The 27,092-nt window shown below is 38.6% G+C and overlaps 1 protein-coding gene across 2 annotated transcripts in view; it reads left to right on the top strand.

The window, feature by feature from the left end:
- The window catches only part of LOC135704987 (netrin receptor unc-5-like), an 846,608-nt gene that overhangs the window by 71,455 nt on the left and 748,061 nt on the right, over positions 1-27,092 (top strand). The window contains exon 2 of one of the 2 annotated variants that reach the window (XM_065226537.1): positions 4,473-4,518. The exons of the other annotated variant lie outside the window; for it this stretch is intronic. The gene's annotated coding sequence lies outside the window, so the exon portion shown is untranslated. The remainder of the gene's footprint in view (positions 1-4,472; positions 4,519-27,092) is intronic. 2 annotated transcript variants of the gene reach the window in all.

Here is a 27,092-nt window from a genome sequence, read left to right as displayed (position 1 = left end):
CAAAGTTTTGGTCGAATCGCTGACAAGGAGACTCACAAACCTCAAAGGCTCTATGGCGTTTAAAATGGCATTATATCTGGACCCGCGGCTTTCTTTCATAAATTCAAAAATATTCACCATTGCCGAAAAGGAACATATACAGGTAACAATAAATAAAACGGTACAGTTTATACCAGGCACATCAGAGTTCATAAATTTTTTTTCCTAAATATACAGAGATTTATTTTTCAAACATGGAAACGCATCAAACGGCTGGAAATCGATTCCGTTGAACCGACTACCTCGGCTAATGACAACAGTGAAACCAACGAAAAGGATGATTTTATCACGGAAATGTTTGGTGGAACATTGGTTGCTTCATCTTCAAACTCCACATTCCAGCAGCAGGTTAAGGCTTTTGAGGCGGAACAACGTCATACAACGTGTGGCAACATTGGATGAACCGTAAGACTAGTCACCGTGAGCTATCTGCTGTTGCTGCAGTGGTAATGTCTGTACCAGCGACGCAGTCAATGGTTGAAAGGGCGTTCAGCGCTCTAGCACTGGTTCTTTCACCCCATCGGTCCACATTAGGCGAGGGCACATTGGAAAACATCCTACTGATAAAGCTAAACCGGGAGGTTTATGAACAAATAATCCCTACTCTATACAATTGGAAGGATTCATTGGCCGACTATTGAGGACGGCATCTTCAGAATCAACTGATTTTCTTATTTTTTATTTTTCATCAATTGCTTTGTTTCAACTGTTTCTTGGCTCAATTGGTTGAAAGACAACAGAAAAATAGAGGTGGGTGGACGGCACCACCCGCCACATAAATGGAGGGATTACTTGTTTTTTTCTATGATCAGTGATAATAAGGACATATATTCAAATAGAATAAGGGCCTAGCACCTGTTGTACACGATGACTTCTCTCAATGATGACTAGGAATTTAAGACACGCTCACGCAAACCAAAATAACCACCAGACAGGGGCAGTCTTTCCCTACCCGAAAGTTATGTTGGTTTACGTGGGCAAGTCTGATTTTCTAAAAATCATGTAGAGAAGGTATTGTTGATAAAAGTTGTTAGGCCCTTTTCCAGTTCTATCTAGAATTATTCAATCTTTATGGCTATAGCATATAGGCACCCAGGCAATAATCAACACATAAAAACCAACCACCTTACCAGTGAGCACTTTTCCTATAGCTCGTGAACTCTTCCTTATTCATGTTCATTTAATTAATTTATTCTTCAGCTAGTAACCACTTCACCATTCTTGAAAGATTAAATTACATTTAGACAATTTGAAAATTATGTACACTGACAGACTAACTCACTTCACCCAAAAGGAATTCAATGTCGTTATTTTTTCAATAATTCAAATAAGGCCATTCATAAAAAATCGATTTATTAAGAAATGGTGATGACAATTGTAGAGGTAGGTGGCTATACTTGATTCGGGGTATGCTTGATCCACTTTCATGAGATGCGTAGCCAATGCTAAAAAGTTTTGTTTATTTCTGTAGAACTGGAAAAAGGGCCTTACAGTTTTTGAAAACAATGCCTTCTCTAGATGATTTCCAGAAACTAAAAACTCACCCACGTAAACCCACATAACCATTGGGTAGGGAAAGACTGCCCCCAACCCAGGTGTTATGTTGGTTTGCGTGGGAGTGTCTCGAATTCCTAGGCATCATCGAGAGAAGTCTTTGTTTACAAAAGCTTCTAGGCCATTTTTCTAGCTGAATCTAGATTTGAGCTAGTTGGATTCTGTTACTGCATACACCAGATTTACAAAACAACCATCATGAGGGTCAAGTCTCCCCTCGAATCAAGTATGGACACTCTCCTTTACTGTTATCTCCTCAATTTATCCGCGTTATCCAACAGTTAGTGCAGAGCAAAAAAACAGGATCCGTAACACAGCATGTATTTCTGGCTGGATGAAATCTTCGCAACACTCGCAATGTCAGATGCATGGTTTTATCGCTTTTAATGGTGCTCTGCATGCAAATCCTGGAGTGATCCACAAGTTCCACATCATACCTTCGGTAATTTTGGAGCACTACAGTACGCAGTATCATTTGGGATGAATGTGTGCAAAACTTTGCCAGACGAAACGAAACGGATTTATAATTGCTCTCTGCCGTAATTTGAAAATGTGAGCAGAATTAATAGAAGAATCAGTATTATATTACATTGCAGAAAATACCTCTCAAAATACAACCAAATTGCAAAACTTTCAGCTGCTTGCAAATCGACGTTTTGTTTTGATACGATTGTTTTTGTTTTCGTTTCTTGTGTACTGCTTTGCGTCAATGAATGAAATACAGGTTTGACAAAATGTATTTCATGTTTCTTTCATTCTTCGGATTTACTTACACAGCAGCACATATGACGTCAAACTCGAAGCTTCTTTTGACGACATATAGGGATGAAAGAGATGACAGTTTACATAGTCGGACCTGTTGTCAACTATCGTGACGCTGTTCATTTATGTAAATTTGACAGCGAATGAACCGATTTCATGGTTCACTACCACAAGCTGAGTCAATGAAGGAGGCAGGTTTGTTTTCAATTGCATGTAAATGACTAATGAATCAAACGACAAGAAGGGGTTTCTCGTTTGACAATGAACCTTTCATGACTCAATTGAAGATGTTAACGAAGCTCAAATGATTAATTCATGGTGTGTTGATAATGAAAGGTTGCCTTTATCATTTTCGTGGTTTATTTTCGTTTGAGTTTGAAGTTTTACCGCACTGCCAGCGATCGTCAGCTGCGCAGCAAGGTGTTGAGGTGCGCTAAAGCTAACTCCGGTCTTTCGATGCAAGATGTGTCCAGAAGCTATACAACGTCAACTTGCAAACGGTGCGGAACATCCTTGCCAGGGAAGGATACAAGTCGTGCAAAGCCAGTAAACATCCGAACCGGCACATGAAGCAGAATTCCGTGACCAAATAGTGTGCAAGGCTCTTGTACGACCGTGTTTTGACAAAACACAAGGGCTGCACTTTGATCGATGACGAAACATACACACTTAGAAATGCCTAATCTTACACGTGACGGAATGCATCTTTGACATAAAGGATGAGATGTAAACAAACATATCATGTAAAATTAATAGCGAATTCGTTTATTATCGGGGTTGGAACCAGTTCCGACCCAGTGCGAAACCGAACTTTTTGTCAGTGCGAACCTCAACCTGAGCTAGGTTTTAAAAACAAACGAGCAAACTGACGTTTGTCGGAAAACAAGCAGACCCAATCTTGATACCCGATCCAGGTTGGAACTGAATAATAAACGAATTCGCTATAAGTGCTCCTAGACTGAAAAGTTCGAAAGTACGTTTGATTGAGCTGAATTTCGCGTCTAATATGACTTACTTAGATCGATTTTGTCTACAAGCCAATGAATCCTTCGAATTGCCCGGAATTTCAATCAATCGAAAAATACTGGGCAATTTCAAAGCAGCGACTTCGATGAAGCGGCGGGGTAGTCAAGGACATCCAGCAAATGCGGACAAAATGGAAGAAATACGCTGATTCTGTGTCAGTTTCTACTGTGCGGGCAGTGATGGGCTCCAGCAATAGGAAGGTTCGAGATTTCGTTCGAACTGGAGAAATGTAACCATCTAATGCAGTAACTTTGAAGTTTTAATAAAAGTACTATAAAGCAACCATTAATGGACTTTTAAAACTTATTGAATCACGAATTACAGGTACTTTTGGGCGTGCCAATTTACTTGTAGTCAACCTTTACTGTATTCCAATATTTTTATAAAAACCAAAACGTATTTTTTCTTTCTTTTTCGAAGACGTAAACTTTCCCTTAAACATGCTGTAGGCCTAGTGATAATCCAGCAGGCATCACTTCCAGTCAATAAATCTAAATATACATAATTTCCACTGTTCTAAGGATTATGTGTTTTGATTTCACGCACAATTCGATTTTACTCACATTTCAAAAACAAAAATGTTCGTAATTAGAGGTATACCTGAACACGTTTGTTATTCATCCCAACGTTTCAGCACTTGTTGGTGCCTTCTTCAGGGGGGAAATAGTTGTGATCACTTCATTGGGACGAATAACAAACGTGTCGTTTTAAATAAGAGTATTTTACTGATAAGCCGAAATCAGCTATAGTTTGAACCTTTACTCCACCAGTTCGGAACAATTTCACTCATATATCTTCTCATGATATTCCTTAATGCGTGTGTTGAATTATTGGATTTCTATTCAACATTTTTTTATCCAATTCAAAATTCAACAGCTAATTTTTAAATTCGTGAACAAGCACTGGTTTTTTAAAGATTTGAAATATATTCTAATAAATACTCAATTAAATTTCAATTTGTTTCCCTTGCACATTTAATTTAAATCATTTTTATTTTGTAACGGAACGTCTTAAAAATTGCATTATGAATGTTTTTTTTTAAGGATGCACATGTTTTCTATCAGCACTCATATTGTTTTTTTTATTTTCAGGGTACGATAATCAACTGAAACGTAAACCAATTCCCAACAAAAAAAGGTACTTGCTTACTCTGATATTGAAATTTCCAATCATGACACACACATATGATTCACTCACATTTCTTAATAACACACTCGCAACCACCTTAACCGCAACTGTCCATCAAAACATACATTCCTGTGCCTGTGGGCATCGATCACAATTGCACACGCAATTGCGGCCTTCGACTTCCATCGCATCGAAACAACTCCCGCGCGGGGACAAATGAGCCTTTTAAAAAACCGCAACGTTTTCGATACTGCAGCCCACCAACTATGCACAGTGTGCATGCCTACATACTGAGCCTTCATCAAGATGATCAAGATCCAGCGACGCCATTTACGCGCGAGTGACAGCATATTGGAAAACATTTAGCAGTCAATTTCGATCCGCCGGACAACAGGAAAACAGTTGCCCGCACTCTTCTTCGCCTTCCCCCCACCCAGGAAAGTGGAATTATAATTGACTGCCGTCAGAAGGAGTCAAACTCAAGTGGAACTCCACCTATGGTGTTCCCGTAGTTCCACTCCCCACCGTAGCCGAAATTGAAAAAAATAAACTCTGATTGCATACGTGCAAAACTTCAAACCTTGCCCCTCTTTGGCACCGCTCTGACTTGTGCTGCGCCGGCTGCCGAAAGTCAAGCCGATTCCCCGGCGAGTCCGGTTTGGCTGTGGGGGCTGAACCTAACACAACGCCGGCTGCACACACAACAGACAACACACACTGAGCTGCTGACGGAAGAGTGGGATTTTCAATTAACTCTTATCTTAAATCGCATATGATTTGACATAAATTAAGTTTCTCCCCCTTCGGATTCGTTTTCTTTTTTCGCTTGTTTTTTTTTCTTCTTGCGTTCGTTTTTTAAGTTGTGTCGTGGGGTCCTGTCTGCGAGGTTTGTTGAAGGTTGCTGGGTTGAACGCAGTTTTCCGGTGGGAATGATTGGTAGGAATGGTTAGTTGTAGATTTGGGTCAGTAGTTCAAATCGGAAATGTACACTACAGCCTTGTTTTTTAAGTGAAAATGGTAGAGTTGGCTTCATTCAATCACAGATAAAGGAAAACCGTTTATACAACTGATCCTTCACTTCCACCCACTCAAATGTTCTGAGCACCCGCAATAGTGCTTAGGGCCAACGGTGAAGGATTTTCATCCGCAGCGACTACTAAATAGTCTACTTCGGACTATTGGCCTCACCGCAACAGTCACCCAAATTTCTCAAATTTCAGATACTATCGCCTTCAATTGAGTGTTCCCCGGCGGAATCCACCGTGCCAACCTTTACTAAACTATCTAAGACTGCGAATGAAATCTTAATGGTCCGAGCGAATTTATTGCCAAATAAAATGTATTTCCCCACAACATCCAATGAAACAGTCATCTCACCGCTATGGTTATGAGACAATTCGCGAGTAACTGGCAATCATAAAACAATCACAACATGATCACCACCAAAAAATACTGACCATCATAAACGTCACTCACCCAGAAAATACTTCTACTACCACTTAAATCCGTCGTCATAAATCATCTCTTCATTTTCCCCACTATTTACCCGTTTCATTTTGCAAGGTCAAGCACCAGTTTCGCTTCTCGGGTAGGAGCTCTAGCGCAAAGTGAGAGATCATCTTTTTGGCACTTCCACCGACCGGGTGGTGATGAGTCGTCATTATACGTGGAAATCTGCTTGGATAAGACAAACATAGTGAACGGTAAAAAGGTAAATGAATCATTAAACAATGACGATGTTCCTTAATAAGTAAAAAAAATCTCCTTAAAATAGATCGGGTTGCTCCTTAAATGATTGATCAAAATACGTTAAAAATCTTAAAATGCTCAGTAAATATTTAAAGTACGCTCCCTAAAATAGAGAAAACTGTACATTAAGCATTTGAAAATGCTCCTTAGTATGCACCGCTTTGCACCATTTTGAAGTGTAATTGTACCATATATCATCGGAAAAGCTGCTGTAGAAAGGTTAATAAGTACCATGAAATCAGCTGAAATATTCAGTAAATCATTGTGTGCATTTGTGCATTTTTACTGAACATTTCAGATGATTTCATGGTACTTATTAACCTTTCTACAGCAGCTTTTCCGATGATATATGGTACAATTACACTTTAAAATGGTGCAAAGTGGTACACACTAAGGAGCATTTTCAAATGCTTAATGTACAGTTTTCTCTATTTTAGGGAGCGTACTTTAAATATTTACTGAGCATTTAAAGATTTTTAACGTATTTTGATCAATCATTTAAGGAGCAACCCGATCTATTTTAAGGAGATTTTTTTTACTTATTAAGGATAATTTCATCTGTTTTATTGAGCAAAAGTAGGGCTGCCCATAGTGAACGTAGCAAAAATTAAGCAAGAACCAACTATTGTCTTTAGCAGGAACGAAACGCACCTATTCCAGTCCTGAGTTGGTTCCGAGCTGATTCGGTAAATTGGTCCATTTAAAGACCCTTCCTGTTCTCGGGAGCGACACCCTGTCGTTCCGTATTATCATCACCCATCATCAGCTGGTTTGGTTGATGTTCATGACTTCCCGAAGGGAGGTTGTCCCTGCATGTCACCTTGCCTTGGTGAAACCCAGAATACTTTTTGCCGAGGATGGAAAGACCGGGGATCGACAGCAGAGTTTCGTGTTTGATTGCTGCATTAATAATAAAACAGGTCTGCCGCCTTACCCTGAAGCCCTTTCTCTGTATACTGTAACCAAGAAGCATTCTGGAGGGAAAGAATGGTACCGTCGTTCTTTGAACCGACCACTTTGAGAACGTGATGTATCTACACATGCACATCGTTCTTCTTTTTCTTTTCCGGGGACTACGGAAAAGGCACAAAAATCGAAACCGGGTACAAGAACCTATAATGTAAAACCGACTGGAAAATGGAACTGCTCTAAATTATTCACACCGAAAATGCCTTTCGGTTCACCGTGTCTCGTTTCGATGTGAGCAAACGTCCGGGTTTTGTCCTGCGACGGCGGCAATGACGACGACGACGACGGAACGAGGAAAAACTTCAACTTCCAGCCTCTGGTTCTTTTGGTCTGCTACTGCTGTTGCATGTATGAATGGGAATCAGTGTCAATTTTCCCGTATTGAACCCGTAAATCTGTCTCACTTGTGTCAAGAGGGAAGAAATTTCCGGGGAAGGTAAGGTGGTGTCTGATATGTTGGAAGTTGGCAACCATTTTTTCGGCTGTGAATCAGCAGTCGATTCGAATTGACAGCCATAAGCTTGTAGCATTTGATGGCATGGAGGGTGGTGCAAGAAAGAGCTGATCAAAAATTGATGAAAATTCGACTGGTTTTTGACACCTTCCCAGGGAAAGTAATGTTAGACAATGTGATTGGTTATTGCCTGAATTGCGGTAGACAATGAGGCTGCGTGGATGAATGTTCGAGTTCGGAAACGATGACACCAATCGCAGAATTGGAAAGCCATATTCTTGATTGCTAGCTTTTGGGATGCATGGGATGCATTGCAAATGATGATCAGAGATTAGAAGACATGACCAAGACGTGTTGTGAATAAAGGTTGTGTTATAGAAATGCCTCCATTTTGAATGAAAACTAAGCTTTAGTTGTTCGATTTGAATTTACATATGAAGATAAAAGTGCCAAATTTTGGTTTTCAGTATACTCTGTGTCATATTTCTGTAGATCTGTTTCGGTAGAATTTTGCAGTCTTTTCAGGGAGATTAGTTTCCGACAAAGCTGATTTTCAGTAAAGTAGGTGAATGATACCAAATCTTTTTTTTTCGATTGCTTGATGATCACGTTTTATGGTTTCAGATTTAAGAAATGAAAACCAGGATTTGAACTCATAGTTAATTTGCGATGTCAGTACAATTGATCAAATACCATTTTTCATTTAGCTAATTATGCTTATTATGATTTATGATTGCTGTTCTGAAATTGAAAGGAAAATATAACAAATTTTTGTTTGATTGTTTTTGCAAATATTCCGGTTGATAAAGAAAGCTTGTTCAATTCTCAAAATATCGATCATAGAATACTCTGATTCCGAAATTTGTGGTTTTTTTTAAATGGTACCTAGTCGTATTGTTGGGATCATTTCGAGCTGCGTTTTTTACACCAAAGTAGACTCCAGCGCTGAAAATAATTCTTCAGATTTTGTTTCGCTCACGCCACAAAAATACACAGTTAAATATTGCTGGGCAAATCCACGCCAACTGACCAATCGATTTTATGTTGCCCTCTCCGAATGCCATAAAACATCACATAATTGTTCGTTAAGGCCAATCAAACAAGTTGGTGCTAAAGTTCAACTATTTTGATTCCACCAAAGTTTTCAAAATAGCGCCTTAAATATTTTTCGACACGATGTTTAAAACAAAGTTTGTAGGAAACTGCATTGTCTTTAAAAAAAAAAGACAAATTGAAAAGAAATCTTTAGTTTTTTTATAGTTTATTGAACAAATTTATTTAGATAGGAGAAATGACGACTTCGGCATGACAGACAACCCAAATTGAAACTCTAATTTCATCGGATTTTCTAATGAAAACACTTCGCTGAATGCATTCAAACGATTCTGTTGGCTTTCAGCTTCAATTTGATTTGATTTTTACTACTGAGAAAAAGTAATCTAGCAGAGTTTTCTTGAAATGAAACACACGCACTACAAAAATGCTGCCGATTTAGAGTTACCGATGATAGCACTGCTGTTTAACATGCAGCTCAAATAGAAAGGTTGCCGAATAAAAAGATGTTGCCTACAATAGTCGTTCTGATCTAACAATAGAAATTGTTAGATCAGCTGGCAGCAAAAGATTGTAAACATAACAGTACTGCATTTGTGTGCGTTCCTCAGATAAAAGGCTATAGACGCATTTCGCGCCAAATCGTATTCGGAGCTGGCAGCACCCTCTCAGATTTCAATGAAACTTTCTGGATGTGTGGACCTTGACTAAATATGCCACTTTGCATACTCAGTTTTTCCAAAATTTATCTAGACTATCATTTGAGAAGGGCCCAACTTTTTCTGCCGATTTTTTTTCAAAAAAATATTATGGAAAAATGACAACTCCTACAAAAATGTGATGTATCGATAACTTTTAGAAAATTGTCTAAGTTATCGAAAAAAAAATACTGGAAAAAATTTCATTTGAGACCTACACTGAAAAATCTATTTTTAAAATTTAAAGTCGATTTAAAAAAAAAATGGCCATGTTTGATTTGGATGAAACTTTGCCTCAATATAGGTAATTATGTTTACTACCAACCGTCGATTCATTGCGAGATGGGCACTTTTCAGGAAAAAAAGTTTTTCTTACAAAAACTTTTTCATGTCTGAACTCATTTTTTTAACGTACCATTTTTACACAAAACTAAACCAGTGAAGCTCAAAATCATCTCAGAACCCAATGAAGCTCCATTTGTGATTCAATTTTGTCTTATCAGCAACTAATCACTTGGATTAATCGAGAATTCCATATGAAAAGGGCTTATATCATTAGAAAATAATATAATTGATTATATTGTCTACTACTGAGGGCTGAATTCCGGGCATAACTAAGAGATGGACATTTCTACATAAATATAATATGTATAAATTCTTTTCTTTTCGTTGAAATTTATACCCAGATTTAAGCTGCAGGAAACTTTAAATGCATCCGTGATTTTTATGTGTATTTCTTTTATTAAATAAATCAATAGCAATCAAAAGGCTCCTGTAAATAATTAATTGTTTTCGAATAGGTATAACCAAAACTAAATTCATTTAAAATATAAAAAAAATCCCAATGCTTATGTAAAAATAAATCCAATTACTATCTAGTTACAAACAGGGACGTAATCATTCAAATTTTGAGATCATTCCTTTCGATTATAATTAAAGTTAAATCTTGATTGACTTCGAACGTTAGTTAGTCCGATGTATCGAATAAACAATTGTTCTGGATCAATCTTTTATCGCTTTCTTTCTCTTCAAATATCAGAATCATGACAAATTTGAACCAGACTTTTCAATATATTTCGAAATTTTCAAATCTTATTATTTATTCTGTGTGCTTTTTACCATGCTTCAAATTCAAACTACTAGAATTTAATGTTGGTTCCTATGTCCGAATTTTAACTGATGATGAAATATTCAATATCTAAAAAAAAAAACTAGTTACAAAATCTCCCTAATAAAGATAAATTAATTAATTAGTTACAAAATCCATGGAATTACCTAACTCTGAGCATTTTCTGAAGTTTAAGAGGGTTAAATTTTTGACACCCGGACGCTATGTGCTTGCATTTATAAAAGCATAAACAAACGATCATTACTTGTTCAAAATTAGTAAGACTTAAGACTCCCCCGATTGAGGTCCCAATCATTGCCATGAAATAAATATAATCAAATTTATTGTTTCACCATTAAAATAAAAGTAAGCCTCAATGTAATATTATTGGTAACAGAAAAAAATGTACCCAAAAACAAGCATCTTTGCGAGTTTTTATTAAACCGTAGTCACACGTGATGATATGATTTACATCGTGGCGTTTTTTCAAGATATTCAATCCAGTCTACCAACAGATTTTATTTCTGATGTTAATTCTCCAGCAGAATTTCTCTCACTATTCTCGGCTTCAGCTTCAGATCATCAGCTCAGATCCGGATCCGGAGCTGAATTGTGAAGAATCGAGAGAGAAAAAAAAATCCGAAGAGCTGGATGGGCTCGAGAGCTGGACGGGTCCGAAAGTTGTCATGCTAAACAACTCCCAGTGAATTATTCGATAGTAGACGATTCGGATCCGGAGCTGAGCTGATAAGCTGAAGAGTTGCATTTCACTTTTCGATTATTTGCTTATGTGCGGATCTTCCGCTCCCCCAGAGAATGATGGGAGGAGAGGTGAGAACACATATACTGGAGGAATAAAATTAGCAAAAGAGCCGGGTACATACATACATTTTATAATACCAGTATAAAATTAACATCGTTTAGCACATGTGCATATGCCTCTCTCCCAAACAGCCGCTTGAAAGTTATCTTTTACCATTGGGGCTGTCAATCAGTAGGCACATGGCATATTACGCTCGCGTCGTGGTTTACGCGGTGACTATTCAATGCGTAAGTGGAGTAATAATTTTTTTTTAAGGTCCGCTATGAGTTAGACTTGTGATATCAGTGATCTGATGAGCTGTGATGCCTAAAAAATGAACCGCGAGTCATCAGTTCACTTTAGAGAATCGGGTCTATAGAACAGCTCGGGAGCGGATCGCCCATCTCAACTACATCCTCTTTCACAAACCGAAAACCACCCACACCATCCAAAAACACCATCATATAGGGGAATGTTCCACCTATCCGATAGAACCGCCATTTCATTACAAAAGTCAAACGCTGTCAAAATAAAAATCTGAGAATGTATATTGGGGAAAATCGAGATACATGCAAGCATCCACTGAGCTCTCTTAGGCGCCATTCTTTTGAGCTGCTTATTTTTGGTTTCGACAACACTTTCATCATATCAAGTGCAACTCCCCAAATCGACGCATCTGATCCAGTAAACAATCTCCTCACTCGTTACCCCATGGAAACTGCCAGCCAGCCCACCTTGTTAGACTCTTATTTGCATCCTACCCCAGGTTATCCTGCTTGGATATCGACTTGGAAAATTCTTTTTCGATCCGTCGGATTCCTTATAGTAATCTGCTTGGAAGTCGATTTGGAGAAATTTTCTTCTGCCGTCATGGCACATGAACGCAAAAGAAAAAGGCAATCTCTTGATCCTCCTTCTGATGAAATTTATTAGAGCAATCAATTTGTTATGCTCACGGATAATGATAATATTTATCATCCAGGCAAAGTTCCATTAAACTTTCCTGGATTACTGCCAAAAAGGAAAAGGTCCCCCCTATTGTGATAACCACTTCCAATTCCCATGCTCTTCACAGGGAACTTTTGAACTTTGTTAAATTCAAGTTTTCACTTCAAATTGGCCGTCGGGGTGAATGCCGTGCATTGGCTGCCACCTTGGACGGATTCAAACGTCTATTCAAGTATCTTACTGAGAAGCAAGGATGGAAAAGTTCGCGAAAACTCACTATGACTCGCGAACTTTTCCCTTGGTGAACTTCGTGAAATATCGCGAACTTTTCCAACAATGCTGAGAAGCAACACAACTTTTTCACTTACGACACCAAAACTGAACGTCTGTTCAAGGTTGTCTTGGAAGGTCTACCCAGACGTGAATCACTGGATCAGATCAAAGATTAATTGACAAATTTTCTTGGAGTTGACGATTCACACAACGGGATTTCCAATGATTTTTATTTAGTTCACTTCAATTCTAGTGAACTAAACAACCTTAAGGCCTTGGAAAAAGCTAGCCTTATGCTCCATGTTCAAGTGAAGTGGGAACACTTCAGGTAGACTTGAGGAAATGTCCAAAACCGCACCATGCAATGTGGTGGTTTCTTTTACGCAAAGGATGACTGTCCTGTTAAGGAAGATCCTGAGAAATTGAAATGTTCAAAATGGGGTGCAAACCACACATCCAATTTTTGGGAATATAAGAATTGCTGATCCTACAATCTCGTTCCAAGCGACAGATAGGAAATGTTCCACGTTCCCGTCCAGGTACTCATTCCTCTGCTGGTAACAACAGTCAGCGTGGAACAAATTATACATCCGTACCCGTAGGTTCAAATATCACCCCTGCTTCAAATTCTTCATCTATATCCCCTCGCTGCTAACAATGTTCAGCGAGTTAATGGAGCTACCTATGCTGTTCTTGCAGCGGGTAGAAATCAAAATTATAACCAACATAATTCTAACAAAAATTTTAACTAAGGAAGCATTACTGCTCCTAAAATGGAATTTTTACAGAAATCATTAATTGACATGATTTCTGATATGCTTAAATCTAACTCCATGTTTGATGCTATTCAAACTGGAGTAAAATTTGCGAACAATATTGTCATGACTTTGAAATTCAGTAATGGATTTTAAATCATTATATATTTTAAATGGGAACGCTCGATCTCTTAAAGATAATTAAGACGAGCTATTAAACTTTTTGAGAGTTCATAACGTGCATATTGCCGTTATAACTGAAACGTTCCTTAAACCTGACCATAAGGTTAAAAGGGACGCAAATTATTTCATCTATCGAAAATGATCGTCTTGATGGAGCCTGTGGTGGCGTTGCCATCATAGTTCATAAACGAATCAAACATAAAATTCTTTCCTCATTTGAAACAAAAGTTTTTGAAACTTTGGGAGTTTCTGTTGAAACAAAATTTCGACAACTTACGTTCAAAGCTGCCTATTTGCCATTCCAATGCGTAGGCTAGAAAAATAATTTTCTCAAGGGTGACCTCCAGAAACTTACCCATCATAGGTCTAAATTCTTCATTATTGGTGATTTTAATGCAAAACACTTTTCGTCGGACTTGACTTCATCAGATGTATCCTCCCTTTCGGCAGAATATTTCTCTGCTAGCGTATCCTTTTATTAGCACTTTTCTTCCTTGGACTCGGCATATTCATCTTCAGAAGCTTTTTATTTCGGTTCCTTCTCTTCCAAATAAACTTCCATGGCTTCTGGTTTCACTTCCTTTTCGGTAGGTTTCGATTCCTCTTCTTCATCTAGCTCTGCTGTCTCCTTCTTATTATCTTTAACCTTTTTAGACGCATCCGTTGGCTCCTAGTCTACTTTCATTTTCTTCTCCGCTTCTGTGGATGTCTCGTCGGATTTCTCCTCCTTAACTTCCTCTTGGAGTTCCTTGTCGGTTTCATCCGAAAGTTCTCCTTCGTGTTTCATTTCCTCACCCTCTTTCTTGACCTAATCTTCAACTTTAACTTCTGCTCTCTGTTCAACTTCGTCTGTCTCGGATTCCTTTTCAACCTGCGATTCTTGCGTTTCCTTCTTGACCGAAATCTTTTCGATCTTCAGTGATCCGTCACCCTTCTCCAGTTTTAGCGCTAGCTCGGCCTCGGCTGCTTCCGCTTTGGTGGCTTGCATTTTCATCAACTGCTGATTTTGCAGTTGAATTTGCATTTCTAGATAGCACTATTCAATATCCAAACAGCCCAACATGTTTCTCTCTAACATTGATTTGGTCTTAACTGAGTCATGTTAATTTTGTAGCCAATTGGTTACCCATGCTGACTTCGGTTCAGATCACCTCCCAGTAACTTTTAAAATATCCCAAGAAATAATTTCTTATCCCAACAGCTCTACTTTCAATTACCATAGACCTGATTGGGAGCAATTTCAAACATTTATGGAATATAGCTTTGATCCAAACATTCCTTTGCAAACCAAATATAAAATAAATTATGCTTTTGAATCTAAAACTACTTCTATAGTTGAAGGAAGAGCTGCCTCAGTACCAAAATGCGAGGTTAAACTCGATTCAATTATAATAGACGACGATCTTCAGCTCTTGATCCGTCTTAAAAATGTCCGTAGGAGGCAATATCAAAAATGAAAGTTATATGGTGGGATTTGCAAAAACAAATTAAAAAGCGAATCTCTGCCCTGAGAAACAAAACTTTTGATAATAATGTTTTTAAATTAGACTCAAGTTCCAAACACTTTTGGAAGCTAACACAAATTAAAAAAAAAAAAAACCTCAAAAGCCTATTCTAGCGCCTAAAGAAGGTGATAAAATTTTGACCACAAATTTTGAAAAAAAGGTCAGAAACTTGCTAAGTCATTCAAGAGTTCCCATAATTTCAGTTTGGATCTTACTAGTCCAATTGAGATTCAGGTTGCTCGGGATTATCTGAATATTTTCTCTCGGGAAAATATTTTTGATAATTCCTGGGGGACTGATTTGGAGGGAGTCAGATCTATAACTAAACATTTTCAAAATATGAAAGCTCCAGGTGATGATGGAATTTTCTATATCCTCATCAAAAAACTCCCAGAGAGTACCTTGCCTTTCTTGGTACACAGATGTTTCCATTTGGCATACTTTCCTGATAAATGGAAAAAGGCAAAAGTTGTTCCAATTTTGAAGCCGGATAAAAATCCAGCTGAAGCTTCTAGCTACCGTGCAATAAGTTTGCTTTCTTCAATAAGTAAACTTTTTGAAACGATAATTTTAAATAGAAAGATGCTTCACATCAATACGAACTCAATTTTTGCAGATGAGCAGTTTGGATTTCGCCATGGGCATTCTAAAGACTGCTTAACTGGAGTTGCTCTTCTAGACATAGAAAAAGCATTCGACAATGTTTGGCATGAAGGTTTGATAGCTAAATTGAAAAAGTTTAATTTTCCGCTCTATATTATGAAATTAGTTCAAAATTATGAAACTGACAGAACTCTTCAGGTAAATTATCAAAATTTAAAATCTGATCGACTACCTGTTAGAGCAGGAATTCCTAAGGGTAGCATACTTGGGCCTATATTGTATAACATTTTCACTTCGGATCTCTCTGCTTTGCCTCAGGGTTGCCACAAATCTTTGTTCGCCGATGACACAGGCATTTCCGATGAAGGAAGAAGTCTTCATGTTATTTGCAGCAGACTGCAGAAAAGTTTAGATATTTTCTCTTCTTATTTACAAAAATGGAAGATTTCTCCCAACGCTTCCAAAACTCAACTTATAATATTTCCACATAAGCCTAGAGCTTCGTTTTTGAAACCTAGTAGTAGTCACATAGTCACTATAAACGGAGTTCCAATTTCCTGGTCAAACGAAGTTAAATATCTTGGATTAGTACTTGACCAAAAATTAAATTTTAAAAATCATATTGAGGGCATTCAAGCCAAATGTAACAAATATATAAAATGTTTGTATCCTCTTATAAACACGAAATCCAAACTTTGCCTGACGAATAAACTTCAAATATTTAAACAAGTTTTTAGACCGGCCATGCTTTATGCTGAGCCAATATGGTCTAGTTGTTGCACTACCAGGAAAAAGCACTTCAAAGGATTCAGAACAAAGTTCTGAGGATGATTTTGAAGTTGCCTCCCTGGTACAGCACTACCGAGGTACATTGAACAGAAAATTAACTTGAAGGCAGAGATGTTGGAATGCGGTAAAATCTTCCAAGATTATAGTTTTGTAAGAAGTTCAGCCCAAGCGATGAATTAGGAAAATTAATGCACAAAACAGTGATAGCAACATCATTGAAATACGGCACTAAGATAGCAGTGTTGACAAAAAAAAAAGAAGGATAGCGATAGCTTACTACGAAAAACTTATTTTGAGGAGCGTATACCAGTATTGCGTTAAAAAAGCGATATTAAGTTTAATGCAAGGAAGCTATTAGAAGGCAAACAATAAATAGGAGAATTAGAGTAGGACTTACAAGCTACTTTAGACATGTCTTGCGTAGAGGAAATAAGCACCCTTTGAAGCTATCATATAACTTAAATTTGGAAAAGAAAAAAAGAGGGACGGCCTAGTTTAACTTGGAAAAAGTCATTAGAACAAGACTTCCACAAATTTAATAACATGGACAGAGCGAGTTTTGAGGTGCTTTCAACGGACAAGAATGATATGAATAGAAAATTAAAGGAAATATATAAGAATGAAGAAAGCGAAATTTCAGAAGGAGAGTCATCAGATGAGAATAACAAAGGGAAGAAGTATTAGCATTAGAAAGCAAAAATACGAAGTGAAACGTGATAAGAGAACAGTGAATTCCAGAATTCCATGAAATGATGTTTGAAGCTTTTGTAGGTTTTGATATTAGCTACAACCTTTTGAATAACTCAAATCTGTAAATCTTATGTATGATGAACCGGGGCGAACAGAACTTACCTATGTTTTTCAGTGTATGTTAATAACATTCACTGAAAAATAGTAACAAGCTCTGCTCGCTCTAGTTCGTCATGCATAAGAAGTACAGATTTTAGTTCTTGACAAAAGCTGTAGTTAATATCAAAACCTATAAAAGTTTAATACATCATTTCATGGAATTCTGTTGATGGAAAAAGTTAGAGGCAAATGAATGTAAATTAATGCACGAAATGAATGTAAATGATTTGCCATGCCTGTCTCTGCTTACGGTTTCGCCCTAAATGTTTGGTTCTTCATACAATAGTAAATTGAATACAATCAGTTGTTACTTGATCAAGTCGTAAGAGAAGGACAGTCCACTGTCTAATGGCTGTGCCTGCAACAATGAGTGGTTTCCTTTACATTCATACATACATACATACATACATACATACATACATACAATATACGAAAAAAAAAATCGAATGCTTCAATGTTCATCAAAATTGGTTAATTATTCATGGAACTGTGGCACTTTAAATTTGGACAATACCTTGCTATTCTCGATTATTTTGCTAACTCCCTGTATGTAAACAATGATACTTTAAAATATACAATTAGTGAACATTCTAGCCCAAACGGAAATTGATGGCCAGATACACTTCAAAAATTGATCGGAAAATTCTCTAATGAAGATTTGGCCCAGAATCCTAACTCGAACCAAGCGCTCTATCTATTCCGATCAATTTACCATCACTCTCCATCATCCAATCGTCTTCTAATTCGACCAAGCCACGTACTAAATTGATTGATGTTCTTGTCCCCCCGGGTTGTAGCAGAAAATTCCTACCTCATCTCTCTTTCCCCCATCCATGGCGAGGACGCCATATTATTGATTGCCCTCTAATCTCCACTCTGGGAAAACTTCGACTTTCAGAAATAGTTTCTCTCCTCTGCTGATATTGATTGCAGCACATGAAATTCTTTGGCAATGATTTTCCTCCGGCTTGCTGGGCTAAGCATCCATCTCAAGTATGTGGAATGTCGAGATGATCCTGTACCCCAACTGTTCCCCCATCCAATAACAACTACCTATACGGTGACGACGTTCATCGTCGAAAAACCTCAATCAATTTCAACTAACTTCAAACAAAACAAATTCCTCCCCGGCTCTCCCTCCCATCGCGATGGCAAAGGGCGTAGTTGCTTTTGTTGGAGGCCCTGCGTTCCCATCGTACGGAGTTCCCAATTGACTGCGACTTCTTCGACCCCAGTCAACACTGAGGCAATAATGGTATCCTGCTGTCGAAGCCCTGATGTGTGCGTTGACTTTACTGTGGTTGGAAATTTTGGATGTTATTTTTTAATTAATTAATAATCTATGGCCTGTCTCTCTCTCCCCCGCTTCAAATAAGCGTATCTTTCGATGGATTTGGAGCAGTGGAGGCCGCCACTCGCACACTCTCCACTCGTACGTTTGTTGATTTCGTTGAAGTAGCTGATGATGATGATGTTGATGTGTGTACTCCAGTATGAGGTCATGTTGAGATAGACTTTCTTTCCCGTTTGATCTTTTACCGCCTGCGGCTATTCGAGTTCGAGGTTTAGTTGCAGGCTTTTGGATGAATACGCAGATCTCCTCTGGGTAGCTGGTAGTGGCGACGGTGGCAGTTGATTGGTACACTACGCATGAATTGCCGGTTGTTTTTAGTCAAACCAATTCATCAAGTGAACTCCGAGAATTGTTGCTGTACCGACAGGCTCAAACCATTCCATAGGAGCATTACTAAATTGCTCTAAATCTAGCCCACCCGGCATCGCACCGTGGATCTACCGACGATGCTGGCCCAATTTGTCCCAATTTGTTTGCCCAAAAACAGCTTAATCGCACTTCCTCTCACTCAATTAGCGTGAACCGACATTATTCCGGTTCACAAAACGGACCCATTTTGCCTCTGGCCACCTTCTTCCACCCAGCTTCACCTTCTCACAGACTGACTGACTGCTACATACTCCAGCAGCAGCAGCAACAACAACAACAACAACAACAACAACAACATTCAACAATCGGATTGAGCCGAATTAATGTGCCTCAAATAAACATGCTTATTACTCTGGCTGACTTGCCATACAGTCACTGATGATGGCAAGCAAATGAGCGGGTTGGAAAAGCAAACAGGAATGGGGTACCTAGTCTACTTTCCCGCTTCCATCAGAAGTGCACGCGGTTCTTCTCCCAATTGTATGGCATACTTATAGGCGGGCGTGTGTGTGTGTGTGTTTGTACTTACTTTGATTATTCGAGTCATGTTTGCTTTTCGCATCTCTTGCGGAAACCTTTCCACCTCCACCCCCATTCGTCGCCGTGACCCCAAATGAGCACGATGATGGTGGTAGTGTTGCTCCACAAACGTCGGAGTTCATCAGAGCGCAATGGTCGGGGAGGAAAAGAGTTAATGTTATTGTTATGATTGCTTTTATTACAATTAATAATTTGTTGCAAGGCACGGCGTGGGTAACGGGTGGGGAGAACAACATACAAGTACCAATTGATTGGATAGGTATACAATCTGCAAGTGAGTTCACGAGAGGGGTAGTCCAGTCCATTGATTGTAGTGTAGTTTCGCTGAAAGCAGTTTAAAGTGCTCTATAGAGTGGCACAAAAACAAATTATTCGTACTTATGCCGTCCTACTATGGACAAGTAGTTTGTAGAGTCCAGCTTGGTCTCATCCCAAAGGTTTCACAAGATTTATTATTTTGAAATATCACAGATTCAATAGTTATTCCAATAAGCAGTGATGGATCGCTCTTTTGGAACTTTTCATTAATTTTAATATAGAATGTGTACGTTAAATCCAATTGAATTTTCAGTTTGCACATCTTAAAAAAGATAGTTTAGTGCTATTAATCGCCTTATAAAAATTCAAAATACCCGCACCGTCGAGCCACACTCTGTGTTTTCACTGAAGCTACACTCGAGAGCGCTCTAATATCTACCCTCAGTACCGAAGACAATAACTTTCTAGTTGGTCAAGATCTCGAGCTAAGGTATATGCGAGAATTGAACGAGTATACTAGCGCCACTCAGTACAAACATTCTAAACAACTGTCTACCGACGAAAAGATCTTGATTTCCTGAACAACTTTGCCTAAGACGTCAAGATCTAGAAATATTTTATAAGTGAAAATTTCACGTGTATACTTGCGCCACGAAGTGAGAAAACATTGACCTTCTGAACAACTTTGCCCAAGACAGTAACTTTCTATCTTGTCGGGATCCCGAGATATTGCATGTGATATCCAATGAAATCAAATCCCACGTAGAATGGACACCGTTTACGTGGTTCCCATTTACATATTCCATATTATCTGCATTTTTTTGGGGGTTTACTGTAATCAAAGTTTAGCTTATCCAGTTCAAAACAAGTTTTTTGAAAAAATACCCGTTGGTATCTCAGCAACAAAATGGAAATTGAAAACTCATGTGTTATACAAAGTACAACAGTGTGAATAACGGAGTGTTAAATATAACGTATGCTTAATCCAGTTGACCATTTGCACGACAAATTGCAAAAAAATAAAATATTTGAGCTTCTCCGATTTGCGTTAAACTTTGCATAATTGTTTGTTATAAGCAATCATTCACAGTTTTTGCAAAAATTTTCCATTTTGAATCATGTGTTTTTTTTTAAATCGGCATTTTTCAATAAATTGTAGCCGAAAATCGTCACTTTTGATCGAAATGACGTCTGAGACAAAGTTGAAAAATATGCACGACAAATTTTTTTATTTGTTATTTTGAGAAAAAGAAAGGTTGTATCCTAGACACGACCGCAAATTTGACGTAGGATTACGTGCTCGGTATCAATATTCAGCGACTGTGTTAGGGAGACCACTTTTACTCATCACGAAAACGCCTCGTTTTTTAATGACAAAATTGCGCATTTTCGTGCACAAAGCAAACGAGATTTTTGCTTATTCAATAGACAAAAAAAAAAGCAAAAATTTATTGGAGGAACTTGTTGCTAAAAATTTTCCAATCACGAGATATTCGCGATCAATCATATAAATTCGAGATTTTTTTGATTTTTTTACAGCGTCCTGGAGAAAATCTTAACTTTATTCGAAGTGTTTCTGGTTAATTGACAAGGTCATGTGGTATTCGGTCATTGCGAGAATTTGTATGTACCACTTCAATACTTTCACACATTTGACCACAAACGTTTGGTTGCTGGATACATTTTGGTTGGCAGCAAGGCGAGCGAACGTTCAATGAAATTTAACTCTTAAACAACAATAATTTATGGTGGTGTTCAACACGGATGAGGCTGGTGAGCTGTATATTGTTTGGAACCAGGGTGACGCGCTTGGCGCCACAGCGGCTCATGACGGGCAACTGAATCTGATCAGTAGCGGTGCGGCTTCTTCCTCCTTATTCGGTGAATGGAGGGCTTTTGAGAGCAGCCTTGATAGCTAGCTGCTTGTGGGGAGCCCTTCGTTGTGTGCTGGTGAAAAATGTACAATGCCACGCACCGAAAGCACTGCTGAATATAAGTTTTTGAACGTATTTTTAAACTTCTTGTTAGCAAGCCTTTGAAGGTTTTCTGTTAACAGAAAATGATTTGTTGTGTCTTAAATATTGATTCCTGCGTAGAAATTTCATAAAAAAGCGTACCAGCAACGAGTTAAAAAATTGGGCCCAAAGTTCTTGCTCTTCAATTTTATCAATTTTAAAGTGTCCATTGCTTTAAATATTTATAAAGCATGTGTTTTTAATGAGTTTAAAAAAAAATATGTAAAAGATATGTTTCTTGAGGTATTTGAGTTTTTAAAACATTTTTGGAATTTTTTCTCAAAATTACTAATAAAAAGTAGAAGGGTCTGTGCCTAGGGGCACGAACGGAAGCTTGACGTAGGACCGCTAGTGGACGGAATAAATGTGAAGAGCATTTAGTTCTTTTAACTGATCAATTACCTATTATCTCAACTCTTTTCATTTTTGAATTGTAGGCGTATCAAATATGTAGTAATGTTTTTCAAAGAGAAAGTTGATTAAGAGAATCAATCAAAATCACTTGCACCCCTGCTTCCAAGTTTGGTTACAAGATTACAACTCTGGAGAGCATTTTGTGTGGTCGTTGGGGGCTTGTGGTTCTGAATATGGAAAAACAAGCACAGATAAATTCTATTCCAACTCTTTACTGATGTAAGCTTGATGGCCCTGAAAAGGGCCGTTTTATTAAAGAGGACATCCATGGCCACTTACGCTTGGCGTGTTTAGTGTAAGTGACAGCATCACGGACCTCATTTTCCAGGAACACCTTCAGCACACCTCGTAGATCAGACCGGAGATACGTTTGACACCACCACGGCGAGCCAGACGACCGATGCCGGTTATCTCGAAGCACTTTGCGATGACGCTTGGCGCCTCCCTTACCAGACCTTTTCCTCATTTGCCACGACCAGTCAATTGTTGTTTGTTAGGTGTGAAAGAGTGGACTAGCCACCACTTTCCTACTGCTGCTATTGCTGTTCACCACGCCGTCCGAAGCGAAAATGAGCTAATGCCATATAGCAGCGCTCTTTTATGATGATGTGCAACCAAGTGGTATCAAAGCTACAAAGACTCCTCCCATTATGAGTAGTTTGCTATCAAGTAGCGACACTGATTTTTTTTCCTTTTGCGTACACGGCGAATGAAAATGACCCAAATTTGAGTTTAGTTCACTCATAATCACCAAAAGTGCAGGAACTCAGTGATGAGTAAATTTGTCTCATGGTTTCCTGTGGAAAACCTAAAAAATCTGCCAGAAAATGAGGAAATTGACGAAAATTTTATTCAGTCTCGGAGTAGTACCAATAGACTGAGTGAATCCAATCTTTATTTTTCTCAAATTCGGGAATTTTTCCCTGTAAAATCCTGGAAAAACCTGAGAAAACATGAGGCAAAATTACTCATCGCTGAGTTCCTGCACTTTATTTCTTATTTTTGAGATAACTTAATTCAAATTTGGGTCGTTCTCATTCGCCGTGATATCACCTTGAAATATATCGGCGCTGGTGGTTAGCTTGATTACCTCTCATCCCAGCAGGCCTGGGTCCAATCTCAGTCGGCACCTCCGGCATGTTCTAAGGCATAACATCTCTGATCACGCCTTCCTTCGGAAAGTAAAGCCGTTGGTCCCCGGTTGAGTTGATCGGTCGATTGGTAGGGTCCAGGTGTGGGACCTGCCTCCCTGGCGTCGGTAGCATTGGAGCTCAGTACGGAAAACAAATCTCACGTCACTTTTAAACAGGTCCTATCTACATTGATCGATTCTCTTCATCGACACTCTCTTTCGTGAATAACTCGTTTTCCTGCCGTCTTCGTCGAATTAGATGCTAGATTGTTGCTTCTTTATCAAAAATATCCGGCCGTGGCGATTCAAAGTTGATCAAAATAATGTGTACCCCTGCTTCCAGTTTGATTACATAAGCATTTTGTGTGATCATTGGTTCTGAATATGGACAAACAGGCAGAAGAATTCTATATGACATCCATGGCCGCTTACGCTTGGCGTGTTTAGTGTAGGTGACAGCATCACGGATCTCATTTTTCAGGAACACCTTCAGCACACCTCGTAAATCAGACCGAAGATACGTCAGACACCGCCACGGCGAACCAGACGACGGATGGTAGTTATCTCGAAGAATTTGCGTTTGGCTCTGAACATGGCGATGAGTATGCAAAATATTACGCAATTCCATCCTCCCTATTGACTCGCGCCCGGGATCGGAGGCGAATGCCACTTCGACTTGTTTCGTTTACTTACTACTCTCTGACGACTGTGCTGGGGAAGCAGCATATGCATGTAGGTAATTGGTTGATTTGTTAGTTAATTCGACGCTTTTGGACAATGCTGGACATTTACCAGTTTTTCAATAGTTTCTTGTTGAAAATCGTTAATCAATGCGTAGCCATATTTCTGATCGATTGATGATAACATTATTGAAATTGGACCAGGGGCAGCTGAGTTATTAACGTTCAAAATCTTTCTTAATTTGTTACATATTCCATTTTCGGTTTTCACAAAGTGTACCCCCATATAGAAATCAAAGACGTAGTCCTACGTCAAAAGTACCATGCGTAATTATCTCAAAAAGACATTATTTTTCGCTACAACTTTGTCTCTGACGTTGTTTCGATCAGAATTGACAATTTCGTGCTCTTATTTATTGAAAAATGGCAAAGACGATTTTTTGACGTAGGACTACGTCTTTCGGGAAGATGGGGGTACAGTTTATGAAAAGCGAAAAATGAAATTATGAAAGATTTTGCAAGTTAATAACTTACCTCTCCATGGACCAATTTCAATTATTTTATCACCAATCGATCAGAAACATTTCTACGCATTGATAACAATGGTTTTGACTGTTTATTTTAAAATTGAAGCTATTGAAAAAGTGGTAAATGTCAAGCATTGTCCAAAAGCTTCGAAATAACTAACAAATCCACCAATTACGTACATGCATGTGCTGCTTCCCAAACACAGTCATCAGAGAATGGTTCCTAGATGAAACAAGTCGAAGTGACATTCGCCTTCGATCTTCGGGCGTGTACGAATAGGGAGGATGTAATTTCGGAACATTTTGTTGCCAATTAAGAACCACACGCCCCCAAAGACCACACAAAATGCTCTCCGTTTTTTTTTCCTTGGATTTGTTTTCCGTGCTGAGCACCAATGCTACCCACACCTAGACTCTACCTATCGATCCATCAACTCATGAACCGGAAACCAACGGCTTTACTTCCCTTCCCCGAAGGAAGGCGTGATCAGAGATGTTATGCCTCAGAACATCCCTGCAGCGCCTACTGGGATTGAACCCAGGCCAGCTGGGACGCTTACCACTACACCACGGGTGCCACTGCTCTCCAGAGTTGTAATCTTGTAACCAAACTTGGAAGCAGGGGATACTCTATATAAATTCTATTATAATTTGATGGCCCTGAAAAGGGCCGTTTTTTTTACGTTGGTGATAAGTTTTAACCTTCGAAGACTGGATGTTAAAGCGTAACAACTTCAATCACCAATTCAAAGTTTCTGAAGTGACTCGTTATGATTGAAATACAGGAGGGCCATCTTTTCGTCCTGGGTCAATAGTATTCTATACGGATGGATCGAAACAAGATAATATGGTTGGGGCTGGAATAAGTGGTCCTGGGATCAGCCTATCAGTGCCGATGGGAAAATGGTCAACAGTATTTCAAGCTGAAATATATGCCATCCTAGAATGTGCCACGATTTGCTTAAAAAGAAATTATAAAAATGCAAACATATGTATTTGTTCAGATAGCCAAGCAGCGTTGAATGCTCTAAAGTCCAAAACTTGCACTTCAAAACTGGTTTGGGAATGCACTAAGCTATTGCAGCATTTGTCCTACTGTAATAAGGTCAACCTATACTGGGTTCCTGGTCATTGCGGAATCGAAGGGAACGAAAAAGCTGATCAATTGGCTAAAGTGGGATCATCAATGCAATTTATTGGACCTGAACCTTTGCACACACAAAAACTGCTGACCTTATCGAAACACGATTTGAGTACATATACTGGTTTGATTACAGGACACTGTCCTAGTAAATATCACCTTAAACTTATCGGAAAAGTTGATGAAGACAGATGCCGTTTTTATAAACTAGAGAGTGAGAGCTCTAAACATTTGCTGTGTGACTGCGTTGCACTATTTCACAAACGACGTATATATCTAGATAAGGGGCTTATGGAACCCTGGGAAATCTGGGCTGCTTCTCCCAATCAAATTATACATTTCATAAGGAATGCATTACCTGTTTGGGATAATTGCCAACAACAGTAGTGGTGGTTGCTCATATAAATAGCATCTTGCCATTGCGTTACGGCAAAATCAAAAGAGGATACACCACAATAAATCAAAGTTATGGTCGCGGTGGTATTATGTCCCCAACACAGGAAAAAAAAAACCTCCGAGACCGTAAAAGTGCGTCAAAATCAATTCAGAAATTAGTTAGAATAGAATTAATATAGGGTAATCCATGATTCACCCATTCAATTTGTCACTACATCAAAATGATACAAAAATAAAATAATTTTTTAGGGAAATAAATTATGTTCATACTATAAAATAGAACAAAAATTTCGTAGTCCTACGTCAACAATGCGGTCGTTTCTTGTACACCACCCTCCAACTTTTTTTAAATACAAGACCCAAAATGTCGATTTTTTTGCAAAAATGTGAATTATTTCTCATAGCACATAACAAATCGGAGAAGATCTAGTTTTTCCGTTGCGTAATTTGGCCTGGAACTGCTTAGGTACGAACCCATGGCAACATTGCAAGCTTTATACAGGTTTTATAGCATTCTACAAGCCTAAATCATGGTCTACAGAATCCTCATAAAACCTAAATTGTTGCTTGGGACATCGAATAATTTCGGGGACGTAATTTAATTTGAATAGCTCCATGTTTCGGGAAGGAACTGTCGTCGGTCGCAGTGGTTTATTGTGATTGAAGGGTCTCGGTGGCCTTAGAGCGACCGGTTTTGCTTACTGAGCCGAAAATCGTGGGTTCTATCCAAGACCTTTTGACAATAGTTTTTTAATAGGGACAGATACCTTGCTTACAATGTTTTAAAAGTCCTCATCACCTTCAAAACTGTATTCAAATTTAATTGACCCTTCCTAATATAAAACGTTATTCCCGTGGAGATGCAGGTGTATATTCAGTCTCTAGTCTTCCCTTCCCTGATTACCATTTTTCACCATACCATACCATTCCAACTCAACCCCCTTTAATTTGAATCTATGTGCAATTTTGCTGGATCTTGTTAATCATGCAGTAGCAACCATGATTTTTTTTTTCCTCTG

Source organism: Ochlerotatus camptorhynchus, unplaced genomic scaffold (assembly GCF_037179485.1).
Source record: "Ochlerotatus camptorhynchus isolate MF236.1 unplaced genomic scaffold, CSIRO-AGI_Acam_v1.1 ptg000255l, whole genome shotgun sequence".
Taxonomy (NCBI): Eukaryota; Metazoa; Arthropoda; class Insecta; order Diptera; family Culicidae; genus Ochlerotatus; species Ochlerotatus camptorhynchus.
The sequence above is the reverse complement of the archived record's forward strand: the minus strand, read 5'-3'. Positions and strand labels throughout refer to the sequence as shown.